Consider the following 18,667-nt stretch of genomic DNA (forward strand, 5'->3'; position numbering starts at 1 on the left):
CAAGCAACAGAAACAATATTACAAAAAAGCTTTCGACATCTGCTCGAACAGTGCCTGTGAGCGTTGGGGTCTGCTTTAAAACATATCACACGATATACACTAAATCTGTACCAGTACAGCACTGGACACTAGACCTACCTTTCTTATAAAATAGTAACTCAAAGCCACATTCGCGACCGGTGCCAAAGTGAATGCTCTTTTTCAAAAGATGGCGTATATTTTTCCAAATAAATTTAATAAACAAGAACTCAGTAGCTTTGGAAAAATCTGTTTTACAACAAGAGATCAGGAAGAACTTTCAACATTCTTGCGAAATGAAGGAGCCTGGTAAGTGGCGACGTCAAGCCTCTTAGCGCATGTGCATGAATGCGCGCGCTCCTCTCCCGATATGTGCGCGTGAGTTTTTGGCGCTGAATAATCTTCTCGTGACACAAGTGGTCAGCTGACTGCTGGGAGTGTCACGTCACTGCTTTCAAAGTCGGAAATCTTTTCACTTGTAGTCCTGTGACGGTAGCAGTCGCACTTTGCTTTTTGGTCTACGGTCTCTGTCTGCTACACTCGAGGTAAGTTTTTTTTTTCCTTTTTATTTAACTCGTGCGCTTGTCGGCGTTCTCTGTTTTCGAGTTCGTGGCTAACTTTCGTTAAGCATCTTAAGGACACAAAGGCACGGCAAGCTCGACTGTGTGTTTATACAGCTGGACTTCGTCTTTCCGAGTGCGCAGTTGGAACTGCCTTTCCTGGGAAGGAGTTTAGTAAACATCACAAGGCGCAGGTTTTTCAAGACGGTGAACGCCGTGTTCTGGCTACCTTTGACATTATTACGGGAAAGGGGCATGAATGTTGCAGCTGGAGACCGTGTGGTACAATCGCCTCCACTCCCGAGTTGTCACAACGTACTGACCAATACCTTTGTTTCTGTTCTTGTAAGTTGGGGGGCTCGGGAATTTCCGGAGACGGCGGTGGTGTTCAAAAAAATAAATAAATAAATAAAGAGTAAGAGTCGGGTTTCGAAACGAACGCCTAATATTCAACCTGGCTTTAGTTTTGACGTTCGAGGGCTGTTTACGGTTCAAATCTTAGACCAAGTTTTAACGACGCTCCACTGCCCCCCCTACCAAAAAACAAAACCCCGGTTTCAATTTTCCGTAAACGAAACTTCCGTGACTCAGACAGTGTCGAGGTGTGTCATTGTGTGCGGAAGATAAAGCTGCAAACTTGTGGGGCTCCTCATTGTCATGTCGAAGGTGAGATCTCTGCCAAGCCAACATTAAAGCTAAACGGTCGTCTTGTGTGGAGATCATCTGTTTATTAAAGGATATACACGGTGGAATCGTTTCGGCGCAAGTTGTCTGGAATCAAATTCATATTATGGTTTTATTGTATGAGATTAAATACTGACCCTGCTTGTGTGCAGTCTCTCTTGTTCGTCTAGATGTTGCCCATTAACCCAGCCTACACAGTAAATTAGGTATGAGGGTGTGATTGTGCTCAGTAGTAGGTTGACTCCCCATCAAGGTCTGGATCTGTGCCAATATAGTCGCTCAGAACCTTGTATGAGTTTGAGTGAGGATTCTTAAAATTTTTTAATCTGAGCATCCAAATGAGAACATTGGTACCCGACACAGACCTGAGAAGAGGAGTATTGTCCTAATGGAAGCAGAGCCATGGAAAAACAAAAAGCATTGACCTTATAATAAAAAAAAGTGAAAGATTTTGTTCCCATTTAAGCTTATTCCTCACAAGGATATTTGAAAGAGGAAAGTAGAAATTGTTAATAAAAACAATTTATATTATTCAGAACAGGGAGGTATATCACTGCCAGACTAACTTGCTTAGTGTTAGGTTTAGTAAAACTGAGTCCGTGCTTCTTTTTGATGGTTGCTGTGCAAGGATGTGATTTGTGAAAAGTCAATATGACCTGACTGATGGCACCAGATAAAGAATAAGTAGTCAAGCAATCATTGGGGTTTGCAAATAGTTCAACATATCCTGCGTTTCATTTAACTATTCAATTAATTGAGTAAAAATATAGCTGTTTTCTTGAAAGTGTGTGCACCATTTGTATTTTGTGCAATGATGCGGTAAATCTTTATGAGTACATTTGAGGAGTTTTATGCTACTGACTGACATTGTTCTGATTGTGTATACAGCTTGTCTCAACCTTTTGGTATTTTCTGCTATTAGTACAGTCCTCAGTGGTCCAATAAACATGTCGTATATACACTGACAGTACCACTTCCTCGCTGAAGCAAATCAAAAATGTTTTTTTTTTTTAAGCCTAAAATCCTTTGCATGTGTGCTACGGGTTTGAATTTGATATATGCTGTTATAGTGTGTACTAAGTCGAGCCCACCAGTTGGCCATGGCCACTGAAACTGCTTTTAGTGTACAACATACATACCCCAAACCTGTTCACTTGCCTTTCGTAACATCCTGAAAATTGTCACGTACTTGTGCTGCATTTGTTATGTTCGTTGAGACGTTTCGTTTTGAAGTTAGTGCTGCTGTCCCTTCAAATTGCAAGCTTGTCTGTCATTTCCTCCTCTGACTCTCCTTTCCTTATATGTGTTTATGAATGTCAGTCATCTCATTTTGACTGTTTTACTGGTTGTAAGAGGGTATTTGGTGTCATGGGGAATGTTATGTTTCTGCCATAGAATCAAAAGTTCTTAGTGCCGTGTCAACAGCGTTGTTTTGAACTGCCGTGAACCAGTACAATAAATAGAAGATGGTGCATCAATCAGCAAAGAATTAACTTTTGGGTTCACTCTGGTAACTTTAATACAAAATCGTCTGGTGAACCATCACAAGCATGTTGACCCAAGATATATGAAACGCTGGGTTAGAGAATGGGTGGAGTGAATTGTAATGTTGTGGTCTCTCACTAACAACTTAGATCAGTTTGACTCTAGAGCCTAATTGTAAAAAGAAAAATTAGTTTTTTCTAACGTGTCCATCCATTATGCATGGTGAGGTCTGGTAATCGGTGGCTTCCTTGGAGTGCAACTGCATCTTAATTTCTGCACTTGTACTGAAACGGCAGTTTTGTTTAGCTTAAGAGGATTGTTAAACTGAAATCAGGGCCCTCCTTTGAAGATAAGACAAGAAGAAATGAATTCTTGAACTGACTATTGTAATTCTATCTTTTTGGATGTTAGTCAATCTTTCCTATCCTGTTTGTAGCTGGTCTGAAAAGCAGCAGCTCTGCTTCTGGTAGAGCAGATTTCTCCACTGTTGGCCTCTCTTCATTGGCTGGCCGTAAAGTACAGAATTCAGTTTAAAGTTCTGTTATTTGTCTTTAAATAATTTCATGGTTTGGCACCATATTATATCTGAGATCTTTCACCCCCTACTCCACTTCTAGGCTTTAGGCCTTTGAGGTCATCGAATCAAAAACGTTTCTATCCTGTGGTCTTAGATGAAGCATAAAGACCATGTCATGTCAGACAACATTTTCATAGATTTTCAGTTGTAGCCTTCATTTACATAACCTTAGCCAGTTGGAGGCAGTCAGTGGCATGGTCACATGAAGACATTTGCCTAATGTCAAACACCCCTAACCCCCCCCCCCCACCACCACCACCCCTGTTCGAAGTGCTGGTCTAAGTGTGTAGGAGAGCTGACAACCAGTGAAGCAATGAGGAATAAGGAACTTGTGTGCTTCGTACCTCAGAAATACAGGCTTATCTGTCTGATGTCATGTTTTATGTACTAAAACAACAGAAATAAAGAAACGTGGCTATTAATTAACCCTTTGCATAGAGCCAGCTATTTCGGGCAGCTAGGTTGTTGGCTTTTACACTCTCAGACAGAAGAGAAGCTGGTCTGTCTGATGTCTCTTATTTTACATACCATTATAGAACAGTAAAAAGAGAAATACAGGGAAGAGATTGCTGTTGAACACGTTGCAGCAAAGGGAAAAGGGGTGAGGGCGGGGAATATGACATGGGCCCACATTTATTGTCATGTAATAATGGCATGGTATAGTAGTGAGATCAGCAACTGTAATTGGCAAATCTGACATACCCCATGACAAAGTTGCGCGACATTGGCTTAATTGTGGTTGTGCTCTTTTTTTTCTTTCTTTTCTACATTCCCTACTATGTGTAGGTCTTCCATCTTTATTGATGATTTTAAATCTTAATTTAAATTATTTTCTCATTTACATATGGAGATTTTTTTTTTTTTTAAAAGGTAGTGTCATTTTTATTGTTCTTTTTAATGCTTTTAGTATCATTTGCTTTTTTATTTGAATTTTTTTGTAACTTACCTTTCTTGTGTTTAATATTTTCTGAAGTGTTTTATTCTGAGTTTATGCAAAGCTGTTTTGTCAACATGGTAAAATATGCTTTATAAATGATTGATTGATTTAATCAGGCACATCCATCCATTATCCAACCCGCTATATCCCAACCACAGGGTCACGGGGGAGGGGGGGTCTGCTGGAGCCAATCCCAGCCAACACAGGGTGCAAGGCAGGAAACAAACCCCAGGCAGGGCACCAGCCCACCACAGGACACACACACACACTGGGAACAATTTAGGATCACAAATGCACCTAACCTGCATGTCTTTGGACAGTGGGAGGAAACCCATGCAGACACTGGGAGAACATGCAAACTCCACGCAGGGTGGACCCAGGAAGTGAACCCGGGTCTCCTAACTGCGAGGCAGCAGCGCTACCCACTGCGCCACCGTCGGGCACATTTGATATTAATTTATTGATGCATCTTTTGATTTGAGGCCTTTTGTACAAGTAGCTTAGTGTATCTTGATGTAATTTTCTTCACTGTTAACGTTCATCATTTCTTGCAATTAATTGACTAACATCAAGGCACTCTGCAGATGTAAACTAATGAACTGTGTCCTAGTCACTGTCTGGTAAGCGGGTTAGAAAATGGGTGCATCAGCTGTTTGAAGCAATGTCAGGTCTTAGTTTCATTTCCATTTTTTTTCCACTTCTGTTTTTCCAATTAAAATTTAGGCATTTTAAGAGTTGACCTTTCCTAGCAGCATCATATTTAATGTGTGAGCTACCCTGGGACTGGGTCCATATCTATAGCTGGACAGGAACATGCATTCATTTACATTTATACTGAGCCATCTTAAAACAATAGATGGAACCTTTTGTCCTAATTGGGAAATTTAGGTTGTTACAGAACCTCAAGCAATGTATCAAACATCCACCCCTCCTCAAACACGTGAAAGAGTTACAAAAGGCAGAAATTTCTGAGTTGGTTATCAAGAGCAGTCACGAGGATGCATTATAAAGGCATACTGCTGTCGGTATGAAGGAGTCTGTGTAGTGCTTCCATAATTCATTGGCTGATAGTCCTCCAAAACTATGGTGTCAGAGTGAGGATGTGCAGCATTGTTTATGATGGCTGTCTGTTCTGTCTTCATTTTCTTTTTCACTGCTACTTCCAGCAGGTCCTCAGTGTGTCCTATCACTGAGTGTGCCTTTTTAATTAGCTTGTTGGTTTGGTGGCCATGGTGATGTTACTAGCTTAGAACATTACAGAGAAGGAATTTGCATTAACAGTTAGAGTTGTAGAACATGTAAAGGATTTCACTGCTCGCATTTAAAAAAAAGTCCTCTGTGTTAAGAAGAGTCTGCTCTGCCCTTTCTTTATATAGTTCCTCTGTGTTACGAGAGCAGTCCAGCCCATCTTTTATGTGGACACCCAAGTATTTGTAGCAGCACACCAACGCAAAATCCACCCTCTGACTACTGCCTGAGTATATAGGTCTTTAGTGCAGATGAAGTCAGTAAGCAGTTTCCTGGTTTTGCTGATGTTGAGTTGCATACAGGTATAAAAGTTCTCCAGTTGACACCTTCTATCTCCCCCCCTTTGTCAATACACCCCATTGGAGTGGAATCATTTGAGAATTTCTGCAAGTGGCATGACCTGGTGTTTATATTTATAGCTTGAGGTATACAAGGTGAAGATAAAATGAGACAAGACTGTTCCTGTGTTCCATTGTTGCTCATCCTAACATCAGATTCTTTCCATAAAAGTCACACTTTTTGGAACCATAGTGACCGATGGAGGATGACACAAGTACTGTCAGCACAGGCCTTAAGAATTCAAGGACTCCCATATCTTCCCAAGACTTTTCCTGTTGTGTACCATTTAAACTTACATGGTTATCATTGGTTTTCCTCAAGTAAAAATCCTGTGCAAATGAAGCGCAGGAAGCCAGACTACTGTATGTCATTGTTCATTATGTTAACCAATGTTGTCCCTTATTAAGGTCTGGGAGAGCCAGACGCTAAGAGGAGCATCTGATGTGAAGCATGATCATACCCACAAACACACATTTGTTGGAGTCGTGCAGTATTCTCAGTTAATCAAACTAGCATGACTTTCAAAAATATGCACAAATGCAGAGGAAAGTCAGAGTTGGAACTTAATTCTGGGCCTCTGGTGCTTGGAGTTGGCTGTACCCTTGTGACCCAAACTACATCCCACATTTTCAGGGCCATTGAGCAGCCAGTTGTCCTGTCATAACTGGCTGCTCGCATTTTTTTGTCAGAAATAAGGGGTTGTAAAATTAGAAATAGTTTTCATTTTTGATTTTTTTTTTTTTTTTTTGCTATTCCTTTATTTTAGTATGTTATTGTGGTTTATTTTTTAATATGAGTAGTTCTGAATTACAGTAAAGGCAAGGAGTACTATTAAAGACCTCTGCCATCCTGTGCAGTCTCTTTCGTCCCTCGTCTGTTCAGGCTGAGGTAGAAGACCATTAACCCTTGGACCCCTAGATTCAGGCAATTCATAGGGCTACTTGAGGGCCATTAGGCTGACAACACAAATGTTTGCTTTGTGTATTGTGTATGTATGTATATATGATTGTTGTCATCATTTTTTGATTCCATTTCTTTGTTACTGCAGGCATTACTCAGTGGGCGACATTCAAGTAAGAATTTTCTTGATACATTGGAGGGAAATAAGTATTTGATCCCCTGCTGAATTTGTAAGTTTGCTCACTTTCAAAGAAATGAACAGTCTCTAATTTTTATGGTAGTTTAATTTTAATGGAGACGGAATATCAACCAAAAATCCTGAAGAAAAACACATTACAATAAAAATTATAAATTGATTGGCATATCATTGAGAGAAATAAGTATTTGATCCCCTACAACCCAGCCAGAGTTCTGGCTCCCACAGATTGGCTGTGTGGCACACTGGTCACTCTCAATCACAGATACTCCTGATCTCAACTCATTTTGTGTATAAAGCACACCTGTCCACAGAATCAATTTCTTCCGCTGCAACCTCTCCACCACCATGGACAACACCAAAGAGCTGTCAAAGGACATCAGGAACAAGAATGTAGACCTGCACAAGGCTGGAATGGGCTACAAGACCATCAGCAAGAGGCTTGGTGAGAAGGTGACAAATGTTGGTGCGATTATTTGGAAATGGAAGAAATATAAATTAACCATCAATCACTCTTGGTCTGCTGCTGCGTGCAAGATCTTGCCTCATGGGGTGAGGATAATCATGAGAAAGGTGAGAGATCAGCCCAAAACTACATGGGAGGAGCTTGTTAATGATCTGAAGGCAGTTGGGACCACAGTCACCAAGAACACCATTGGTAACACATTACACTGTAATGGATTGAAATCTTGCAGTGCCTGCAAGGTCCCCCTGTTCCTGAAGGCACATGTACAGGTCCGGATGTTCACTAGTAAACATACCAAACTTTTATGTATTTTTTTTCAGCATTTTTGGTTGATTTTCTGTCTCTCTCTCTCCATTAAAATGAAACTACCATAAAAATTAGAGACTGCTCATTTCTTTGTAAGTGAGCAAACTTACAAATTCAGCAGGGGATCAAATACTTACCGTATTTCCCCCACTGTATATATAAACATAATAAAAAAATATTTAAACGTGAACTTGTTGGAAGCTTTAATGTCTGTCCCTCTGCTGCCCTATTTTCCTTACTTTTGAGGGACTGCTTGTATTCTAGGTATTTGCTCTAAAGAAAAGGGTTGGGTTCTGTGTCTTTATTCAAAGTTGTATTGTCTCTGAAGCAGAAGGCATGTGGCACCATTTTGTTCTGACACTTTATAGTATTTATCTTGGAAAAATGGGGAAAAAATGTAGTGTTTCAGTTCAGTTTGAATTTGGGATCTCCCTTTACTTTGGTTTCTTTAGTGATATCAAGGAGCCATTGCACTGTTATAGCGGATGCTACAAAGACTACAGAGGGCATCAAGAAGAAACCAATATAAATAAAAACAAATGCATCAATTCCTAGGGCAGGGTTTTGGGAAAGCTGGAGCCAATCGCAGAACACAATGTGCAAGGAGCAATCCGTGGACAGTGTGCCAGTCCATCACAAAAAGAAAATGTACACAATCAATTTTAATGTGTTTGATTTTAATTACATGGTTGAAAACAAAACTCACATATTGCCTAAGGTTCATGTTATGCCACTTGTAGGACTGTGCAATGTCACCGTGCTAGTGGCAGGTGTTTTGGGCATAATGAACACATTAAATGCCACTTGCAATTTATTGATGCATCTGTTGATTTGGGGTCTTGTTTACAGTTAGGTTATTTAGTGTGTCTTGCTGGAATTTTCTACACTATAACATTGTTTTAGTACAATTAACATCAAGGAACTTGGCAGAAGTAGACAAATGAATTTTGTACTTGTTGGTATCTGGTCATCGGGCTGGAAAATAGTTCAACTATCTGATATAATGTCAGATCATAATTTTCATTTGTATCACTTTTATGAGATAAGCTGCAAGTTTTAAATTTGAGCATGAGTTAAATCTGTTGGGAACCTAAAAATTGCTGACTTCCAAGATATAAAGCTACAGGCAGAAGTAGAAGAGTGGGAGATGTTCACCCACTTTCTTCCATGTATATCCCACCAATTAGCTTGAAGTGACCACAAATGGGTGGGTAACCTTTTGCAAATACTCATTTGTTGGTTTGGGAGAGTAGTTTGGACTGCTGCCTGTTTTAAATTAAGTGAAAGACTAGCTTGTGGCAAATCCTGTTTTAGAAAAAGTATATGCCTGATTTTTACCATTTCTGCAATACTGCAAGAGGAAATTGGCATTCAGTCGTTCAAAAAATCTTTGCTACATATTGAGTGCAGTCTGCTCTTTTGTTTCTAATTGTTGGGGATTCTGAGCACTCTTCATCAATCACCTTCTAACGTTTTGTTTTGTAAGCATTTTTGTCACTCAGTTTTTGCATATCCACACGTTCTTTACTGCAGTGTCTGTGAGAGCAACTCTTTTTAATGGAAAGTGAAATCTGCAGGTTATGTGGCTTGCATATTAAGGAGGAGAACTCTTTGTGTTCTTTGCAAACCTCAGTGGCATGTACAGTGTTTTGGACTGTATCTGAAAGCATTTAACTTGGGGGCCCTCTGTCAGTAGAGCCTCATGGAGACATGGAAGATGTTTTACTTTGTGCAGAGAGAAAGGTCGTCCTCAAAAAATCTTGATGGATGCTTAATGGCATTTCAGTAAATAAGCTAGAAAAGAGCTTTCTTGTGTAGAGTTTAGGAAGTTGCTTATCTAATGCAGTTGATCCACTGAATGTAAAAATAACCTTCGTTCAGCAAGCTGCAAAATAGATTTACAAGGATTAGGTGGTGTAGCAGCAGTAAATACTAGGTGTTAAAATGTGCATATTTGAGCCCTTTTGTATTGGAGGGGTTGTCTCCAGTTTAGCATTGTTCCATTTTTATACAGTGTTGGTGAATGATTGTTGTGTAAATTCAGTGGATGCTTTTCTTCAAGGCAACTTACACATTTTTGGATACTGTCTGTCTCAGTAGCGCACAGACCCTGTTGAGTGGTTACATATTGAAATGGAGGCTTCAATTGAACTGACTACCATACAGTTTCAAATTAATTGCCTTAATTAACAATATCTCATTGATATTGTTTGGCTGCTGCCTTTATCCTTATCAACTTGCATTTGAGCGATACAGTTGTGGTATGTTTGTCTCTCCAGTTGGAACACATGCAGATGAAGTGATTTGCTTTGATCCAACAATCTTAGGGTTTGAAGTGCAAAAATAATATTAAAAGTATGTAAATATTCAAATATATTTGAACATAGGTTAAAAGTTCTAAGTGCTACCACATGTAGATTCGTACTTAACATACCCTTGTTTCCTTCGTTAGTAATATGTTTGCTTTCAGTGTGTCTGGAAAGCATGCAGCGCTTAAGAGTCATGCACTGATGCAGCTTTCACTTCGAATACATGTTGCATTGCATAAATGAGCATGAAAAATAATGGCATGATCAAAGAGAACGGTGCAACCGGCACACTTGCACGCCTGTAATGCATATGTGAAACCCATACAAAATCACTCATGATTACTTAAACATGTTACTTTAGTCCACCAAACTCTGCTAAGCCATCACCCCCATGTGCCCTCCGCTCATCTGTGTGCATTTTGTGTATTTCACATAACTCGAGGTTTGGCAAATCTATTTGTGCTTTATCAAATGGAGTGACTCAAGGGATTGGATCTTGCATTGTAATGACCTATAATGTTTTGCTCCTCGCTATACTTTTTATTTGGAAAAAGCTTTCATTAACATCAACTTACAAATGTGGCTAATATGGAAAAAGCTGCTTGTGGAAGGTAAACAGATTAGCCCAATTTTGATAAGTTTGCAATGCGGGGCTGTATGGGGTGTCCACCGGTCAAAAAATAGCATATAGGATAAAGACGATTGATTTTTTTTCCCCCCATTTACATACTCTGCAAAAACATAACACACATAACTGTAATGAAAAACAATTATTATACCCTTTTTTTAGGAATTATGTGCCAAGTCAGCAGCCTTCATAAATTGCATGTAGGTTGAGGTAGCCAAGTATTTTTTCCTGACATTGAAATGCTCTTTAGAATGGTAATTTGTAAAGCTTTTCTGATGATAAAAGGGAAATCTGAAACAAGGCAGTTATTTCCCATTATGTTTAATGTTTATTATTTGTTGGTATGTGTCACACAGCATAAGGTTGGTAAGAAACAAGAACTACATAATTTAAAATGCTAATCCACATTTATAACAACACCTCAAGAATCACAAATGTCTAGCTGATAAACTGAAGAAAAACACCCCTGTACATAGTAAATGTGTATTTTAACAGCAAGAAAGCTGTAGTGCAGTCAATGATTTAAAATGATTAAAACCTTTTAAATGCATGTATTTTTACATTTTAAGCAGTATTTAATTGCCAATATCAATTGTGTGTGAAATTTTTTTTGGTTGGGGTAATGGGGAAATTACTTTTTAATTAAGCATTGTTTCAGATATGTCCATTACAAAAAAAAAATTAATATGGCAGATTAATGAGGAGAATTTTCTTTTATGCGATATATATTATGGATACAAATTTTTTTGATCATATTTTATTGATGTATTTTAAATTTTATTTGAGTATTTTTATGGTCACTGAGCAAAAAACCTACAGAATTTTGTTAATAAAAATGAACAGTTAACACTTGTGGTCCTTAGTTTAATTATAAAAATGCACTTTAATGTAGGACATAAGCCTGAGATATATTCCACTGAATTACTTTTTACTATTGAGTATATTGGAAAATTGAAATAATGAATTGAAATAGAAATGTGTGATCTTTCTTGGAGAAAAAGCAAAAATAGCATTGCTCCATTAAAATAATGAATTTGAATGTGGAGTCGTCAGTATTGATGCATACACATACACCAGTAAAATCAACATGTAAGGTTTATGTTCAGTGCTTGTTTGCAGAGTTCCAGTAAATAGAAAAACTCTACACCAGTAAATGCTTTGCACTATGCAGCAACGATATTGCACAGCACATATTCTAATTCTATTCAGTTACTTTCTGTCAGAAAACGGATACATTGCATACCATGTTTTGCAAACAGATTTGTGTTATGATCTGCCAAAATTGGTTTGTATAAAGTGACCCTTGAGCAGTTCATTTCACTGATTAAAGCAATGTATCTGAAACCAACTCTTAGATTTCAAGTCATTGGCTATAAAAAAAGAATTTCCAAAGTAATATGTGAAAAATGTGAAATGTAGTTTAAATAGTGAAGTTTTTGTTTTTAAGTAAGTCATCTTAGCATTTAATTAGAAATTAAATAGAAATTAAGCATATGACCTAGAAAAAGCAAACCATGACATGACCACATACACTATTTTCAACTGAAGTGCATCACGTTGCCTACTCCCACTTAGAGGAAATTAAGCATCGCCATTCAAATCAAAACAAGGTATACTCATTTCATAGGCTGTCTGAATGCTGCCCAGCTGTTTTACGTCCGACTGTCATGGCATCTGCAACACTTTGCTGAAATAAAAAAAAAAAAAAAGGCAACTGCCAGCCGGAGTGTATGAGCAACGCAGGAAAAGCTTGGAATTCAGTGTCCTCAATGCCTTTTATCATTTTTAGCACAATGTGCACATAACTTTTCAGAATAATCCAAGTGCCAAATATTTCCTGAAATGTATGTGCTATTGCTTGGTTTGTATGTGAGCATCGAAATTGCACTGCATGCAGCATAACCCACTGGTGAGTGAAATTATCATCTCTCTAATGTGTACTTCAGCGGATTAATTTTTTTTTTAACAACTCGTGCATCCTTGCTTTGTAAAATGACCTCTGTGACGTGGGTATGACTTGGAATGTTGTACTTGAGTTCCAACACATTCAGGAGGTGCCAGAGTACCACATTATCAACAACTGACAGTGGTTGATCGTTAAGAGCAATGCACTGGGCAAGAGTACATTCACTGCAAACAAGTTACTGTTTGACATTTCTTCTGTCCTTGCTAGAGTTTGCTACGATGTTGGTTGATGCAGCACGTCGCTAGAGGCAATTTTGCAGTGGCCATGCTTGTTTATTTTTAGGATGTTTTTACGTGTGTGTGTATTAACTTGTTTTCATACCTCCACTTGATCTTTAAGCAGAACGCAGTTTACAGTCCGTTATGGCTTTGGGTTTCATCATTAATTTCTAACCGTAACCCCCCAACCCTAACTTCAGACATTTTGTGTTCTTGTGTTTTTTTTTTTTTTTTTTTTTGCTCCTTCACATTCACACAATCACATTTGTGTGTGTGTGTGTGTGTGTTGGTTAATAGTATTTGTGATGGGTATCGGTGCTCATATATATATATATTATATGTATATTAATTTTTTTTTTTTTTTTTTTTTTTTTTTTTTATATACAAGTACAAGTTCATGAACACAGTATTGGACTGAGACTTGATACCAGTATCGGTACCATTACATCTCTAGATCCCTAGTGATATTTGACCTGATAGCAGTAGTCTTCTCTCTCCTGCAGGGAGCATTGGGGAGCTCCAACCTTTTATTTTCGTTCAGTGATGTCCTTTTCCAGGTTATATGTCATCTTTCATTTTTAGTGACTACGTACTGGGTACCAGTCTAAAACTTTTGTAATTTGATTTATTCCAAGGACATGCCAGCTTGCTGCTGCTGTTGTTGTTGTTTTACTATTGTTTATTAACAAATCAAAATTCATAGTTGTATTTGGCCATAACGTGTTCAATCTTTTTCCATAGGTGTCTAATGAATACTTGTAGCCTGCTCACAATTGCTTGGGAGAGTTCCAAGTTTCACAACCATATAACACCATGTTCATTACATTAGCATTTAAATTTGTAGTTTTGTGGATAAGGGTAATTGTAATAGTTTCAATGTCATACTCCGTGATCTGAAGGCTTGTTTAGACTTTTGGATTCTTTTCAGGACATCTTCTAATGTTTTGTCATATCCTGCTGCTGCGTTACAAAATCCGTCAATTCAATTTGTTTTCCTCTTACCTGGCATGTGACCTGATAGTTTATACTACGCAGGTAGACTCAGTCTTTCAGATGTTGATGTCAAGTCCAGTTACTTTAGTGAAAACTGGGGTAAATATCACAATGGTATCATTGTATGCTGGAACTGTAATACAGATAGCTTCCACATAAGCCAGATAGTCTAAAGTATGTATTAAATTCCACATAATTCTGTGTGTAGAAGTTGTCACTTTATGCATAACTGAAACTAGAGCAGTTACTCTCCTCACAAAAAATTCTGCATATATTTTTTTTTTAGTGTAGAATCTTAACATAAGCAGGCATTCAAAGAAATGCATGTAGAAATTTTCATGTTTTAATCGTTTTTAATCAAGTTACATTTGTTGAGAAATATAGCCAGAACATTACTGATGCAAATGGCTATTACTACTTGAAATGACTGATTTATAATTTATTATTCACATATGATTGTAAAGCCACATTTTCAGCAGCCATTACTCCAGTGTCTTAATGGCATCTTCGCTTAGCTTAAGTGCTGATTGGTTATTAGGCAAACCTTGACTTGTGTTAGCACAACTAAAAACCTGTTCTATTTTTTTTTTTAAATTTATTTTTGGCCCCTTTTGGGTTGTAAGGAACTGACATTCCATTCTGTATTAAAAAATGACTGAAATGTGACAGCTTTCTGAAGAACCAGTGATCCCGTTTTTGCGAAATTAAGGTTATTTCATGTGACAGGTTGCAAAGAAACTGAAGATTTCATACATAGATGTCCACTAGTGTCTTGACTGAAGAGGGCAAACTGATCTAACTAGAATAGAAAAAGGGGGAATGTTCAGTTGCACAAGAGGATAAGTACATCAAAGTCTGCAGGATGAGAAATGAATGCCTTATGGGGTTTCTGCTGATTTGCTTTCCTGTATAATACATTTCAAATGCCGCTGTCATCTGCAACAGTAAAAAGATAAAATGGACATTTTACTGTGGATTTCTGAGTGATTCCAAACTTTTGCCCGTTGTAAACTTTATATGCCAGTTTCTGATCTGACATTTTTTTTCTTTTTCTTAGTAACTCTGACTCTAAATCCAGCATTCTCAGAGTCGAGTCAAGTTTTCTCCTACCAATTTTAATGACTTGGTTAATGCATACCACAAGCAGGTTATTCATACACAATATATGTGCATTCTGTATGTTGTTTATTTTAAATTTGCACATAATCTATGGAAATGAGAGGCACATTACCTGCATTGTGAAGGAGCATCAGTTACGGCACTACAGCCATGTGGCGCAATTCCCCAGGGGAGATCCGGATTGCAGGACCCTTATTGCTGAGGTCCCAAGTGGCAAGACCAGGCCAAGGGGACACCCACGTAACACCTGGCTGCGGCAGATAGAGAGTCATTTCTGGAGGGTGGGACTAGACCACATGTCTGCCTGGGGGGGTTGCCAACCGGGATCCTGAGTTGTTTCGTCGCATAGTGGGTGTAGTAACGCACTGTACTAGTGCATGCTCACCAACTTGACTTGACTTGACTTGTGGACCATAGAATATAATGTTGATAGACCAGCACCATACGTGAAATTAAGCATTGGTGCCTTTTAATACAGCTACCTTCTCGGCCATTTTTATCAGTCTTTCCTTTTAAAGGCAGAAAAAACTTCTTAGCTGTTAAGAAGAGGTGCAACCATTGGTTAGGGTGGCTACAAGTAACCTAATCCTGCCAGTGAAGACAGACTTAGGTGTAGCCCGATTGTCTGTCTGACTGAAAGAAACTTCTTTGCCTAAAGGGGTTATATTAGTGCTTGTGAAATGATTAAGGAAGGCAGTTGCTGGTTTTAGACTTTTGAATTCATTTTATGAGTCACCATTTTGTCTGTAAGAACAATAGGCTACACATTTTAAGGCAAATCTAGGCCCTAGAGTGAACACCGCTCATTTTCATCTTGAGTTTTGATAAAAACAGCAAGCTGAGATGGAGCATTTCAGTACTTTAGGTGCTGCATGACACACTCCAGCTGCTGTATTGATATAGTGTTGTTTAGATCAAATTTATTTTATTGATTCCTAAAGGGATATTTAACTAATTTAGGTGACTAATTTTCATAAAGGGGGACCGAGTATTCTTATGACTGAGACTCAACACTCCTTAGCCTCCTGTGCTGGAGTATAGGACAAGACACTCCAGCTGATTGTTCCCTTGAACCAAAGCCGAGTTATGTACATTCTACCTTGAGAGTGTAGTTTTTGGTTCCAGGAGAATTAATCTCCATTCTTTCTTGGCCTGAAACAGATGACCAGCTCTTTGTCTTTGCAGCATACAGTAACCCGCTAGAAAGTGAAATTCTCATCTATCCACTGTACAGTTAAGCTGATGATAGACATTGAACAAAAGTTGCTTCTCTGAATGCCAGTGGTGAAGCTGACTGCTGTTATGTTGTGCAGTAAGCTGCCGACATGCTTTTTTACAAACTTGTGCATCCTTGGTAAGTTGACATCGGTGACGTGGGTGTATGACTTGGAATGTTGTACTTGGGTTCCAACACATTCAGGAGGCACCAAAATCCTGCGTTATCAACAACTGACCGTGGTTGATTGTCAAGAACAATGTACTAGGCAAGAGCTTCTGTTATTTTCCACTGCCTGCGGGTTATCGTTTGACATTATTTCTGTCCTTGCTAGAGTGTGCCACAATGTTGGTTGATGCTGCATCATGCCAGAGGCAATTTTGCTGTGTTCATTCTTGTTTACTTGTGAGATGTTTTTAATTAGATTACTTGAGTGTATTAACTTGTTTTCATACCTCCATGTGATCTTTTAACAGAACAGTGTAACATAACAGTTTATAATCTCTTATGCCTTTTGGTTTTCATTTTTAACTTTTAAAGAATGTCCGGCTTCTAGTAACCTAATCCTGGTGGAGAAGAAAGGCTTTGGGGTAGCCCGATGTCTGACTGGCTGAAAGAAACTCCTTTGATTCCCGAAAGGGAGAATATTGGTGCTAGTGAAGTGGTTATTATAAGGAAGACAGTTGCTGGTTTTAGACTTTTGAATTCATTTTATGAGTCACCATTTTGTCTGTAAGAACAATAGGCTACACATTGTAAGGCAAATCTAGTGCCGTAGAGTGCATACCACTCATTTTCATCTTGAGGTTTGATTAAAAACAGGAAACCGTGATGGAGCATTTCAGGTCCTGCATGAAGCACTCTAGCTGCTGTATTGACAGTGTTATTTAGATCAAATGTATTTTATTGATTCCCAAGGGGATGCTTTTAACTAATTAAGGTGACTAATATTCATAAAGGGGGCTTAAGTATTCTTCTTACTGAGATGAAACACTCCTTAGCCGGCTGTGCTTGAGTACAGGAGAAAACACTCCAGCTGATTGTTTTTCCTGGAACCAGGGATGAGCCTTGTGCTTTCTATCTTGAAAAGCATAATTTTTGGTTCCAGGAGGAGCAATGTTCATTCTATTGTGGCCTTGAAACCGCCAACCAGCTGTTTGTCTTTTTGTAGACCGGTTGTGATTTGTGTTTTTAGAACAGACTGTGCATCTTGTCCCATCTTGTGTGTGGTGTTCTAGGGCAACTGCTGTGTAATTCAGTCCCTGTGTTTGAGTAGTTGGTTTCATTTCAGATTCCTTCAGCATGAGAGTAGACTCTTCTGTTGGGATGTCTTGTTTCATCTCCCATTACATTTTTACAAAGGGATTGTTTGTTAAGCGCAGTCTGCTCTCAGATTATCTTTTTGGTTACCTAAAGGTCATTTCCACCTAATGTGTTGTCTTGGCCCCCTTTTTTTGGTATGTTGAGGTGATTTGTACTTAAGTTTTGACACAGGATACAAATGAGTGTCTCCAAATCTGAAATCATAATCCTGAAAGAGTTTGTGTTGCATGGTGGTTCCTCCATGAACCAGACTTGTTGTTTTAGTACATCCCATGGAATCTTGGCCACTCAAATCCCCAAATTTCAATCTGATCAAGTCAAGACCTTGAACTCTTTTAAGCCCTGGTTCGAATTTCATGTTTCTGAATTGGCCAATTTCTTTTCTTCATCCCTAAACACCAAACGTTTCTGCATAACCAGACGTGTATGTGTTTATATGTTTAAGTAATAACTTCGGTGTTTTTGTAATTAAACGGGTGTTAACTTTTTTTCAACAAAATGAAATTCTGTAGGCATATTGTTCAGTGGCCATAAATATGCTATGATATATATGACATAAAACAAAATAAATGCTCCTCATAATTGCAAGCTGGCGGCTGCTGTTTAATTTATTTTGTTATGTGCTCATCTGAAACAAAGCTTAATTGGAAAAAGTAGTTTTCACCACTGGTGTAATAAAAATGTATATACTGTATTTTTACACAGATTCAATTAATTGATATTGGTAGTTAAACGCTACTTAAATATACATGCACTCATAGGTTTTGATCAGTTTTAATCACTAATTGCACTACAGGTTTTTGCTGTTAAAATGTGCATGTACTATATACAAGGTCCCCCAGTGTAGCATGACATTCCTAATTCTTGAGGTGTAATTATAAATATGGATTATGTGGTGGACGGCCGGGGACCTTTACCTGGCCGGGATGCCTCTGCGCTGGAAGGAGTGCATCCAGAGCATCACCCCACCTCCTAGGAGCTAGGTGTCAGCCCCCTGGGTTGCAGTGTTGCCTCGGACTCCTGTAGGGCTCCATGGGAGTTGGAGTTTGGTGCATCCATGTTGGGCTCCGTGGGCGCCGCTAGGGTTGGTGCTGCAGCTTCTGCTGAGCCCTTGGTTGTAGTGTTTCCGCCACACCCAGAAGTGCTGCCGGAAGATGGTCAACGAGCACCTGGGACACT

At 38.8% G+C, this 18,667-nt stretch overlaps 1 protein-coding gene across 2 annotated transcripts in view; it reads left to right on the forward strand.

Annotated features, from left to right (window-relative positions):
* The first annotated feature begins 414 nt into the window (after positions 1 to 414).
* The window catches only part of sdcbp2 (syndecan binding protein (syntenin) 2), a 48,566-nt gene continuing 30,313 nt past the window's right edge, over positions 415 to 18,667 (forward strand). The window contains exon 1 of one of the 2 annotated variants that reach the window (XM_051932591.1): positions 415 to 563. The gene's annotated coding sequence lies outside the window, so the exon portion shown is untranslated. The remainder of the gene's footprint in view (positions 564 to 18,667) is intronic. The other variant, XM_028812136.2, reaches the window with a different exon arrangement.

Source organism: Erpetoichthys calabaricus, chromosome 10, assembly GCF_900747795.2.
Source record: "Erpetoichthys calabaricus chromosome 10, fErpCal1.3, whole genome shotgun sequence".
Classification (NCBI taxonomy): domain Eukaryota; kingdom Metazoa; phylum Chordata; class Cladistia; order Polypteriformes; family Polypteridae; genus Erpetoichthys; species Erpetoichthys calabaricus.